This window comes from Camelus bactrianus, chromosome 16, assembly GCF_048773025.1.
Source record: "Camelus bactrianus isolate YW-2024 breed Bactrian camel chromosome 16, ASM4877302v1, whole genome shotgun sequence".
Lineage (NCBI taxonomy): Eukaryota > Metazoa > Chordata > Mammalia > Artiodactyla > Camelidae > Camelus > Camelus bactrianus.
The window spans coordinates 49,989,051-50,002,193 of NC_133554.1; the positions used below are offsets into that span (position 1 = coordinate 49,989,051).

Below are 13,143 nucleotides of genomic sequence, written 5' to 3' on the forward strand. Positions count from 1 at the left end.
AGCTGTTTGACAGCTGCAGCTGTGGAATGTGGGGGGCCAGTTGGTGTGCTGGAAGCATAAACCCCCACCAGCCTCACTGGCTTTTTTACTCCTTTGAGCATTGCAAAGAGAAGAGGGGGGGGCATATTTTTTTTCTCTTCCAAGGTTTTCTTTCAAGGGAATCTATGTAACTGTAAATAAGTGGGAATGATCTTTGAAATACTGAGGGCATCAAAAGTTATACATGTCAAGGAGTATTAAACATATTAAACCCTATCAATGTAACCATCGTGACTACATGCTTTTCTAAGTCTTTGCTGGAATGTGTTTCTTCTGTAGCTGGTTCTTTGCCTTCAGAAGCCACGTGTAAAAGCCCAGACATTCATCACAGAGGAAGCAAGTTAAGATTAATCATGTCTAGCCTGTCAATAACTGTAAGTGGGCACAAGAGCATCATTTCTAAACTATGAGTGAATTACAAAGCAAAACCCAACTATAAGCTGAGAAAAGAGACACACTTAAAACAAAGCGACTCACAGAGGTGGAACGTAAGTGTGGGGGAAGGCATGGCAGGCAAATATAAGTTAAAAGAAAATATGAACCTTCTTCTTAGTGTCAAAGTTAAAGCCAAGGCAGAGAGGATTAAATGAAAGGAAGGAGGATACTTTCCCAGTTTAAAGATCTAACAAAGATGTCCTGTGGTCCACGAGGCTGGGAAGATTCTTTTTCTTTTTCTTTTGTTATCTAGTACTTTGGTGAAAACAAATTAGAACTTACTGAGAGACTTGAAAAGTCAGGCAATTTCAAATTTAAAAATACTCCATATTTCCAGTTTCTCTTGTAAAATCAGAAAAATCTGGCAATACCGGGCCTGAATTTTCATTGACCATCATCAGTCATTTAGATGGGAATTGCCAAGCTATGACCTGGGGACCACATCCAGCTCACCTCCCAAAGAAATCCATACCGAAGAAATCTACACCAAGACCCGTCACAATCAAACTCTGGAAAACTAGAGACAAAGAAAAAAAAATCTTGAAAACAGTAAGATAAAACACCTTAACTATAATTTCTTATAGGAAACCATGGAAGCCATAAGGAAAGGACATAACTTTTCATGTGCTGAAAGAAGAGAGCTGTAAACCCACTGTTGCACATCCAGGGAAAATATCCTTCAGAAAGGAAAGGTGAGACATGTTCAGATGATGGAAAAGTAAGAGAATTTATCACCAGCAGACCTTCCATAAAGAGACTGGCAGGATAGTTAAAAAAAACTTCATCGAAAAATGGGTTAAAAATTCATAAATGAAACAAAAATATGTTTCCTTGGAAAGATCAATAAAATTGACAAATCTCTATCAAGATTTATAGAGAAAAAAAGAGGGGATTAGAACCCACCAGTTACCAACACCCAAAATTAAACAGGAGATAAAACTGCAGACTCTGAAGACATTAAAAAAAGAAAGAAAGAGAGAGAGAGAGAATATTATAAACCACTTTACAAATATAAATTTGACAGCTTTGGTGGAATGGACCAATTCCTCAAAAGGCACAAGCCATCACAAAATATTAAGTAGATAATTTGAATAGCCTTATAAGGCTTAAATAAATTGAATTTGTAACTTGAAAACTCCATAAAAAGAAATCTTCAGTTCTAGGTGATTTTTCTGGGGATTAGTACTAAAGTTCTAAAGAAGAATTAACACCCATTCTACACAATCTCTTCCGGAAAAATATAAGAGGAAACACGTTAGATTAAAAAAAAAAAAAAAACTGAGATGATTTATCAGCTTTCATTTTATGAAACTATGATACTAAAACTTGACTATGACATCATAAGAAAGGAAAATTATAGGCCAGTCTCTTTTGCAAACAGATGTAAACAATTTAAACAAAATGTTAGCAATTCAAATCCAGTGATGCATAAGGATTACATATCATGCACATTTACATCCAGGAATAGAAACGTGTTTTAACATTTGGTAATTAAATAATTGTTAACCATGTTCACAGAATAAAAAATTTAAAAAAAAACAAACCACATAAGGCCATCTGAACTGATGCAGAATAAACATCTGATAAAATTCAATACCTAATTCATGATAAGAACTATTTACACACTAGGAAACAAAGAAACTTCTTTAATGTGATAAAGATTATCTACATAGAACTTACAGCCAGCATCCTACTAAATGGTAAATTGTTGAAAGTTTTCCCCGAGATCAGGATTGAGCCCAGGATACTTTCTGTTACCACTTCCATTCAATACTGTTGGAGGTCAGTGCAATAAAGCCATGAATAAAACCCATGAAAACTGGAAAAGAATAAATAATAAATAAACCCATTATTATTTGTAGAAGATAAATATACATATTTATAAACCTACATATATACATATATATGGGTATGTAGAAAATTCAAAAGAATCTGTAAGTAAACAGTTTTAATTAATAAGTCAATTTAGCAAGGTTGTTGGATATAAGTTTAGTTTGCAAAACCAACTGCATCTCCATGTAGTGCCAACAGACAGTTAGAAAATAAAACTTAAAAAGTGGTATCTTCTATGCTAGCATCAAAAACATTTTTTAAAAAATTCTAGGAATATATCTAACCAAGATTTTAATAGCTTTACACAGAAAATGACAAAAACACGGTTGTATTAGTTTTCTGGGTCTGCCATAGCAAATTTCCAAAACCTGGGAGGCTGAAAACAAGCTACGTCTGTTAAAAAACAAAATCTGTTTCTCCTATGTGCAGACTTTCTCCAACCTTGGTTCCACGAAAGCATGGATCCCTAACAGTAAATGATGTGAGTGATTCTTTTCTCAGCCCTCCCAAGGGTAGTGCAAAGTTAGGACCCTTGTCGATACAAAGGAGAGAAGTTAATTCACCATAATAGATGCCTTAGGGCTTAACACCTTGCAGGCTTCCCAGGCTGAGAAGGACAGCAAGATCAGAGTCTCTCCTAGAAGTGTGGGGAGAAGGGAGGAGAGGGGAAGGCGAAGATGGATATCCCACCTGTCCCCCAGGCTCAGCGATTTATTTCCTGGTGCTGGAGATTGCCTTTTCAACATGCAAGCAGTAATTGTGCTCTAAAACGTTAACTGTGTACTTAAGAGCTTCTTTTTCCCTTCTTAGAATAGACTCTTGGAGACATTGGCCGTACTTGAATTTCCTTTTCTTCCTTCATAGCACTCCCTTCTGCCGCTGGATAATGTTTCCTGTCTGGGAATCACAATTGAAGAAGTGTTTGAGAGACGTAGTCTTCCCAGGACTATTGTTTGAGCACTTGAGATGGAGGCTTAAACTGAGGAGATAATCACAAGGGATTTAAGTGTTTTGCAGAGCAGGTATCTCTGCAGATGCCGGCGTCTGGGCATTTCTGGACTCAGACAAGGATTGTATTCCCTTCTGCTTCACCTCACGCTTCCTTAGTCCCACTGCTTAGGGCAGTGATGGCCAGTGTCACTGAGGAGTCAGCTGGAGACCAAATCTACCATTGCATCTCCTCTGCGTGGTCCATCCACGTGGCCACGGCCCCCAAACTCTAAGAAGTTTCAGTTGGATTGTCTAACCTGGTGGTAACTGTGGTTGCACAGGACTCACACAGTGGGGTTTGGGTGCAGGTTGGCTCTTTGATGAACTTGAGCAGACCCATGTAGTACAGGGGACCAGAATGGGGGTGGGGGGCAGAGGGTGACCTAGTGAGATATAAGACTTCCTCAGCATGATGGTCTGCAGGTATGTGTGGAGAGAATGTCCTAAACCTTCACCACCTAAGAAAGAAGAAAAGCCATCATTCCCATGGGCTTCTAGCCTGCGTCAGCATTAAAGCATCCCATCCTTGTCAGTCACTCTTATGCTGGTCACCATGCTGGGTCCCTGCGTAGCAGCTCCTGCACTTCAGATTTTTTTCCCCCCTTTTTCACTTTCCATTTTATTCTGTTTTTATTTTTTTATATGAAGATCCTAATTCACTTCTCAGCGGCTTATATACCCACAAGGACCTGAACATTAAAGATATAGTAGGGGGTTGACTGTGATTCATTTCCATGGCAATCCTTTTAATTAGATGGCCAAGATGTATGTGTGGGTCAGGGATAATGGTTTGGGGAAACAGCCATATGCTGATGTTATCTGTGCGTGAAGGAAGACAGGTGCTTGTCGCTGGCAGTTGCAGGGGGCACGAATCAAGAAAGGATTTTTTATTCTTTATTCTTATTTACTTGTTTTTTAAACTGAAGTATAGTCAATTGCATTGTGTCAATCTCTGGTGTACAGCACAGTGTCCCAGTCATGCATGTACATACATATATTCATTTTCTTATCTTTTCCATTAAAGGTTATTACAAGATGTTGAACATAGTTCCCTATGCTATACAAAAGAAACTTTTTAAAAATCTATTTTTATATTTAGTGGCTAACATTTGTAAATCTCAAAGAAAGGATTTTTTAAATCTTACCTTTGTCTATATTATTTAATAAATATTTATTGAGTACTTCCTAGGTTCTGGGGAATATGAAAATAAATGAAACATGAGCCCTACCCTCAAAGAACACTCAGTGTAGCTAGGAAGAGAGACATGCAAACTAGTTAAAATGTCATATGATAAAGTTTTTGAAAGAAATGTAGACAGAAACTATGGTGTCTGCCTATGCATAAAAGAAAACTTCACAATTTCTCCAAACATAGAAATGTTTGAACCACGTCCTGTCAGATAAGTGGAGGGGACAGACTGTGCAAAGAAATGATTAGAAAGACCCAGATGTGCTTAAAGAACTCAAGTAATTTAGGTAAGGCCAGGCAATAAGAATGCTTGGTAGATGGCATGAGAAAGAGGGAGGGGAAATATTGCATACGTGTGTCTGGTTCGGGGTGGTGGGGGTGACAGAGTGGAGTGGATATTAAAGCCGGAAAGATATGCAGAAGGCTCTTAAAAAAAACCCTATTATAGAATTTGGATTTTATCTGTTAAAGAGGTTTTAAGCATGGAAATGATATAATCAGATTTGCTATTTAGAAAGATCCCTCGAGAAGCAATGTGGAGAGTGGATCAGAAGATGGGGGCTTGTGAACTAAGACAGTAAGACGAGAAGGCGAATTAAACTGACTTACCGTGGAGATTTCATTAAGTGGAGGAAGGCGTCTTAGGCTGACACTCAGGTGGTAAGCACGGCTGAGTGGTTGTTTGGGGGGGATGTGCGCTAAGCTGGAAAGACAGAAGGAGAAGCCGGGCTAGAGTTAAGCAGAGGATTCAGTTTGGACCATGGTGGAAGATGAAATCTTTTTTCCAACAGAGAAGTTAACAGCTGCTTCCCTGGTTCCCACCAGCTCCGGTTCTAGTGTGTTCCATCCGGAGGTGACATCTTTTTACTTCTGGCTTTACTTGCCTCTGTTACAGATAGTCCCTAGTTCTAATTGTTTTGGGTACTTAGTTCCACAAGGGAAGAGATACTTATTTGCTCTGCAGATGGACAGAGTCGGGAAACTCTGTTACAAGTTCCTGTGCTGAGAAATCGGTGGCATCGCTTTTTATTAACATTGTAGAGGGGAGGTGTGAATTTTCCGGAACAGTAAATAAATGAATGCACACGTGCATACAGCTGGGCTTTGGAATCATCCATCTCTCTCCATCCATTTCTATTTGTGGCGTGCCTACAGGGAGCCATGCCCGCAGACACTTGGGGGAGACAACAAAAAGGTAAACGAATGAAGAAATCCTATACTGTCAGAGAGTGATGAGCGCGTTGAGAATGAGTCAGGGCAGTAGGACAGAGACGTGCGGGATATGTTTTAGGTAGGTGATAACTGATGAGAAGTAGCCACCCACGCAGAGATTTAGGAGAGGAGCAAGTGTGCTGGTCTGTCCAGCTGAAGATCAACAGAACTGGAGGGCGGTAAACGAGGGGGAGAGAGCTGGAGGAGGAGGGGTCGGAGCTGGGGGAGGTCCGGGGGACCCTCATAGGTCAAGAGAAGGACCTTGGATCTTACACTAAGAGGGAAGGGGAGTCAACTGTTGGATTCACGCAGGAGAGAAATGTGATTTGACTTAGGCATTAGAAAACCCATTCTAGTCATTGGTCAGAGAATGGGCTCGAGTTGACAAAGGGAGGGCTTAGGGACACCAGGCAGGGGACAGTTGGAAAGATGAGATAGTTCTTGTTTGGGTGTTTCTATTTAGAGAAATACTAAGGAAGGCAGTCAGTCGGGAGAAAGCTAAGAGTACATCTGATATCAAGGGAAATCGGGATAATTCAAACCATCATTGATAATGATGATAATGCCACATTCATGCTGCATGCTCCATGCGGCTTCTACCCTACCGCCCTGTGATGTAGAAGGCTAGGACCGCTGGTAACTTCTCTAATGCTACCCTCTCCGTTGGTGGCACGTCTAGAACCCAGGCTCCTTGCTGTCAAAGCTGAGCCTCCATGGGCTCACCAGCCAGTGAGCTTAAAGGCTGCGTTTCTAAGCAGCATTTAGGGTTGGTTGGTTTGTTTTTCATTGCCAAGTTCATTAACTGAGAAATCTCTTTCAATGGTGTATTTCTATTTTCCGAGGAAAGGGAAGGCAGATTCTTTTCCTCTGACTTCGGTTTGTTCTCCATCATTTTCATTTGCCTGTGCGGAACATAAACTCAAGGAGCCCTAACTCTTAAGCCCAGTGGTCTTCAGCAGGTGACGTGTTGAGGGGGAGCGTATGCAAATGTAATAAGTGATGATAACGTGACTCTGTTTTGGAATCAGCAGGACTTTCAGGGTTCTGATTGCTGGCAAGTCACTGTGCCCGCACCTCAAATGAGAAAACGAGGTCACGCTGCCAGGGTGGCTTCCGTCCATTTAGGGGGAACGGAAGGTTGCTGAGTTTTTCTATTCTGCTTCTGTGTAGGCCTCCTGTTCCTCTGTTCTAGCAGAAGATTGTCCCAGCTGGGGAGGTGAGATGAGGAACCACCGTAAATCCACTTAGACCATATGTTGACTTTCAGAATGGGATGATGACGTCAACCCATGCTTCAGAAATAGTCGGTTGCAAAGAAAGACGGTTTAACCAGAAACACGTGAAGACACGGAGATCATACTCATTCACCCAGCCTGTGACACCCTTCTACTGCAACGGCCATCCGAGAAATGTTGAGTTATAGTTTTGTTTTTTTTTAATTTCCTCTTCAAGGTTGCTAAAAGTTGACTTTACCTAGATACAGGGTTTTTGGGGTTTTTTTTTTTTTTTCTGTTGTTGTTTTGGTTTTTTTTTTAAGAAATGAAGAAGGTCCAAAAACTTACTAGCTACCCTTGTAAAAGTTGCTAAACTCCACCAAGCCTCGATGTTATCTCACTTCTCAGTGGGGATAATAATTGCACCCTGTCAGAGTTTTCGAGAGGATTTGGTGAGAAAACCTGTGTAAGGCACTTAGTCTAATGCCTAGAGCACAGCAAAACTTGATCAATGATGAACCATGTTGGCTTCTTTAAAAAAAAAAAAACTTTACCAATTAGTTGTGACTCTTGGACCCTGTACCCTCCCTTCACTGTCTTTAAGACATCCTATTGGCTTGATTTCATTTTTTTTTCACACGTTTTTACCTCTTCTTAAGGGCATTTGAGTATAGGATATGGTTAAGGAACTGAACCAGGATCTCCTCTGCGCTGGGGCCGTGTTCTAATAAACCGTCTAACTGTACTGGTGTGATGAGGGTGAATCAGGATGACGAGCAATGAACTTGGGAATCCTGGCACTAGACCTGTCCCAGGTTTGCTGCCGTTGGTACAAATAGACGTGCGCCTCCAGGTGAGGCGCTAAGGCACCACGCCCTAAAGAGAGGTGTTGCAGGGTTTTCCCTGCTAAGGGGAAGCAGCCAAAAGCAGACATCTTCCTCTTCACTGTGGGAAGAACACCAGGCACATTGGATGGACAGCCAGAGCCGGTGAAGGCAAAGCCCACCCACTGCGTCCCTGGAATAGCTGAGGATCTGCCCTTGAACTTCACAGATGGCGATTCCCAGAATGGAGGTTGGAGATGGCTCAGAAAGTAGCTGTGCTTTTTTACATCCTGGGATGGCAGGAGAAGAAGATGAAGAGTAAATGCGACTTTTTGTTGAGAGCTTCCTCGCTGTGAGGCATTGCACCAAGTACTTTGGATGCATTAATCTCTTTTAATCCAATGACAAGTTAGAGACAGGGTCTACGACCCCTTCCGTTTTGTGGCTGAGGACATTGAACCTGAAAGACAGTAAAAAATGTGCTCATGTTTACACAGTGAGTAGACAGTAGAACTGGGTCTAGGACAAGGCCTTCGGATCCTAGAAGCTGCACCCTTAACCACCAAGCAAAAAGTCACTGACTTTTAACTGGACTCAGAAACACTGGACAAAGCGTATTTCTTCAAGTGCAGGATCTGAGTCTTTGATGCGTTTCTTTGATTCTAAGTTCCCCAAAGGAAAGGGTCCACGTCTTGTTAGGATTTAGTATCCCTGCACCTGGATTTTGGCCCACAGTTGATAACCGATAAATGTTTGGCCGCTGAACTGACTGAGCTGGTACGTTCTATGTGACAGTTTCTAAAAGCTAAACTTACAAATTAGGAGCTATTGCCACCTGACATCTTGCAAACAAACAAAAATCACTAACCTCTTTCAAGATTGGAATCGAATTCAGTCCAATTAAAAACCAACCCTTTTTTCCTTCCTCCCTCCCTCCCTCCCATCCACCCACCCTTCCTTCCTTCCTGGCAAGATGTTGAAGTTAGAAGCATCGTCCTTTCCATCTATCTGTCATAAATGATTAAGCTTCATTGGTCACAAGCACCTGGCATGGTGTCTGGTATGATTTTGGTTGATGCTATAAGCACAGAGCCACAAAGTGAAGACAAGTCTTGTTGTTGGTCCCGAAGCCCACGAAGCAGCCAGAGAGAATCGCCCGGCATGGGGCCATCACCCTAGCCCAGGAGTTTTATTCCTTCTAAGTCAGTATATTTTTCTGAGATGACCCAGGAAACTTCTGCAGAATTTGGAAACTAACACACGCAGTTACATTCAACAGTAAATTGTTGCCATGCTGGGTCACTGCTTAAGGTCTTTGTCCCCGCAAAAGACTTCAAACTAAATACGTGCTGTTTCTTAGCTCCTATGACTATGAAAGACTACTGGGGTGGTGTAGGAGCTTTAGCTATGGTGCAAAGCTGCCTGCTCTTTTGGACAAATGAAAGGGATGAAAAATATATTCCTAGGAGAAAGTCAGGGCTTTTTATCTTTGCAGGAGAAAGAATTACTGCCTCAGGGTTATGGCTTTGGTTTGGAGAGACATGAAGGACTGAGCAGGGTATTTTTAGGAATATTCTGGTAATCAAGTTGTCTTCCGAGGGACTGAAGGTGGCCGGAGGGCACTCCCGAAGGGCTGGGAATGGAGGTTCCCACTGATGCCAATGGTGGAACCACTGGAGGGGGCTCAGGGTGGCCTTGGATGGAGATGCCATGTGCTTTGGAAGGGCTGGGACGGAGCCCATCAGAAGCAGGAGAGAGTGGCATTTCATCTACTCTCTGCTGCACAATCTCAGACTTGGAAAACTTCCATGGGACTCGGCTTTTGTCAACCAACAGGATGTCGTGGGAGACCACAAAAATCTAACTAACTCTACGAAGACTAGTTCTGAGAACTCTGGGGTTCCTCAGCATAGCGTGGTGGACACGGAGCGATGCCCACCCGTCCAACCCTAGGCTGCGAAGGGATCATGGTTTCATTCAACCTTTCCCAAAGGGCATCTCAAGAACTATTATGGCAATGATGTTAACAGAGAGGCACTGCGGGAAAAGGTCATCCGTGTTTAAGTAAGTTTGGAAAATATGAGGTTAAATGAGCTAAACCATTTATTTTCTACAGGATTTCTGGGGGCTTCTCATCTGCCAGCCTGGATTGTGTATCTCTAAGAGGGAGGCTGTGGGTACACTTCAGAAGTCAAGTTCCAACGTAAAATGTAGGTGATGCTTCTACGAACTTCTGGGTTACACCGGAAACAAAACATCGTTGGCACATTGCTTCAAACCATAGCAACAGACATGGATTTGCGTACTTATGTGAGTGTGTAGACTTTTAAAAAGAACCAGGCAAATGGCATATCTACAAGGAAGGATTATTGGGGGGGGGTGGTGAGGGCGGGGAGCAGGGTGGGGAGAAGGAGGGCTTTCGTGGCAGGGATTTAGACAAGTCAGCACCCCTGGTGAAAAGTCAGGTATCCGTGATTCTAATTCTGAATCACTGGGTGACCTGTGCAGGGTCACTCGACCTGTCTGGTTCTGTTTCCCACAGACAAAGCAGAAATTTGAAAAGTAAAGGCATCACAGACTTAACCAAAGACGACAAGGATTAAACAAGCCCAGACCGTTAAGCTGATTTGAGCTCTGAGGTCAAGTACATGGCCTAATGACAGGGTGTGGTGGTGACCACCAGAGGGATTAACGGAGGGGTTTGCCCAGCAGGCACACACAGCCTGTTCCACCCGCACTGCGGGCAGCTGCCATGCCGGGCTCGGGGTGAGTCACGCCCTGTGTGCACAAACGTGCAGGCAGGCAGGCAGGCAGGCAGGCAGGCCGCGCCCCAGGGCTGTAGTGGCTTAACAACTCCCAAAGACAACCTTGGAGGCTTGAAAGAAAGCCCAGAACAACGAGCCTCTCTCCTGCTGCAGACAGAAACAAGACAAAATGGCCAGCCAGCCGTCAACCAATATGGTAGCCTCCTTTTCTCTTACCCTAGGGGTTTTCCTATGCACTCGCGGTTTTAATCTGCCCAAGTGCTTATTTGTTTAGAGCACGTTAAATCCCACCAGAGAGATGGGGTTCCCAGGAAAGGGTACATTCAGAAAGTAATTTTCTGTGCTGGTGGTGATGGCAAGCTTGTGTACATGGGGCATGGGGCCAGTATCCTTTGTCCAAATTTTAGGCTTTCTCTCCTCGCATTGCTGAGTCATTGGATTGTCTTGCAGTCTGAGCGAAAAAAGCCTGTGAGGCGTGGCCTGCAGCAGGGAGGCAGGGAAGTAGAACAAGGGCGTCACCTTGAGTTGCGTGTGAGGACTGCAGATCCTTGTTGAACGAGGAGCGATTCTGAGGTGGAGCCAGTGCGGCTTTCTCGGGGCTTCTGGCCAGCTGGCCTGTCCTGGTGACTTGTGGCTTGCCTTTTGCTTTCTCTCCACATTATCCCCCAACCCAGCCTCTGACTCTGCTCGTGGGACCATGAAGCAAACAAATGTTTGCCTGTTAACATTCCCTACCTAGTACTTTTCTAATAGGAACCAGACAGTACTGGGCAAGAAATCATTCAACTGTGACGTTATCTAAGCAATGACAGGCAGTGGCTGGGTGATGGCGTTATGCAGGGTATCAGCTACACGATATTCATTTTCAGTCTGATTGCATCAGGGGGACTGTACCACTTTCCTCCGGTAGAGGGCACCATATCGACAGTTGTTAAGAACTCAGCCGGGATTGAATCTCAGCTCTACTGATTAATTCATTCAGTATTAGTTGAGAGCACCTGCCTCATGTGAAATACTGTTCGTGTTGAGGATTTATCAGCGAATAGAAAAAATAAAAATCCCTGCCCTCGTGAAACTTATGTTACAGCATGAGGAGGCCAACAGTAAGCCTCATACATAAAGAAGCTAATAGATGGGAGGTGATGAGTTCAATGGGAAAAACAGCACAGGTGAGGGGGATGGATGCAGCTGCCATTCTCAGAAGTGTGGACAGGGCAGGGCTCTTTAAGATGACATGTGGGCAAAGACTTGAAAAGATGAGATGACAAGCCATGAGATATTCAGGGGAAGAGCTTTCCAGGTGCAGAGAACAGTGTGTGCAAAGGCCCTGGGGTATGACTGTGTCTGATGTGACAACAGGGAGGCTAGAATGATTGAGCTGAGCAAGTAGGGGTGGGGAGAAATTTGTAGAACTTAAGGTCAAGGAGGTAATAGGAGCTGATTGCATAGGGTTTATAGACCATTGTAAGGAGGAGTTTGGCTTTTACTCTGAGGGAGATGGGGAGCCTTTGATGGTTTCTGGGCAGAGGGCTAGTATGATCTGACCTATGACTTAACTGGATCTCTCTGGAACCTGTGATGAGATGAGACACTGGTGGGGCCAGGATGGAGTCAGGGAGACCAGTCAGGATTACAACAATCCCCGTAAAAGGTGACGGTGTCTCAGAACATGATGGTGACTGCACAGGTGGTGGGAAGTGCTCGGATTCTAGATGGATCTTGGAGGTGAAGCCACCTGTGTCTCTGAAACATTGAATATGGACGATGAGGGAAAAAGCAGAGCCGAGTATGACTCCAAGGGCTTTCGGACCAAGATCCTGAGGATGGAGTTTCCTTTAGCTGAAATGAGGAGGAGTGTGTTTGGACCAAGTCTGAGGGCACAAAATCAGAAGTTTAGCTTTTCACGTGTTATGTCTGAGATGCTGAGTGGAGATCTGGAGAAGGCAGTTTGCTATATAAGTCTGGAGTTTAGGGGGACGTGGCCTGGATAAAAATTGGGGAGATGTCAGCATATAGATGATATTTAAAACTATGAGCCTACCTAAAATCACCAAGGGAATGAGTATAAGGAGGGACAATGAAAGGACAAGAAGATTCTAGAACAGAAGTTCTTGGCCGTACTGGCTAAGGGGTCCTACTGGTTCCTTAGTGAGGAGGTTCTGGAGTTCATGTGAAAACTCAAATTTGGCAGGTCAGAGTCAATTGCCTATAACTGCAAGTGAACTTAAGTGCCTTAATTGTCTGAGTATATGACCTTGTTTTGGTCTATGTGTAGCTCACTGCCCCAAGACTCATTTTTTCCTATCTATAAAATGGGTATAATTATAAAACCTCATAGGGTTATTGTGATCATTGAATGAGAAGGTGTAAGTAGGATACTTAGCACAGTTTCTGGCATAAAACATGTGCTCAAAAAAGTTTACAGTATTATTTGAGTCAAGATTCTGCTGCCCATAGTGGGAAAAACCAAGAAAATGGTCCTTTTTGTGGATTCTGTCTTAGCCCGACTTGTTTGGTTTGAATTTCTGTAGGTGATATAAAATCAGGTGCAACATTTGCTATGAGAGATAGGACAAAAACATAAAATATTTAAAGAAAACCCCACACAATATAATAGATGCATTTCGCCAAATATACTGAGG

The 13,143-nt window shown here is 43.2% G+C and overlaps 2 long non-coding RNA genes across 2 annotated transcripts in view; one reads left to right on the forward strand and one right to left on the reverse strand.

The window, feature by feature from the left end:
* Positions 1-13,143, forward strand: part of LOC141573652 (uncharacterized) — a 115,515-nt gene that overhangs the window by 93,953 nt on the left and 8,419 nt on the right. The window lies entirely within an intron of this gene.
* LOC123614989 (uncharacterized) overlaps positions 7,181-13,143 on the reverse strand; it is a 32,368-nt gene continuing 26,405 nt past the window's right edge. The window contains exon 2 of the long non-coding RNA XR_006722515.2: positions 7,181-8,196. This is a non-coding gene — a long non-coding RNA (uncharacterized LOC123614989). The remainder of the gene's footprint in view (positions 8,197-13,143) is intronic.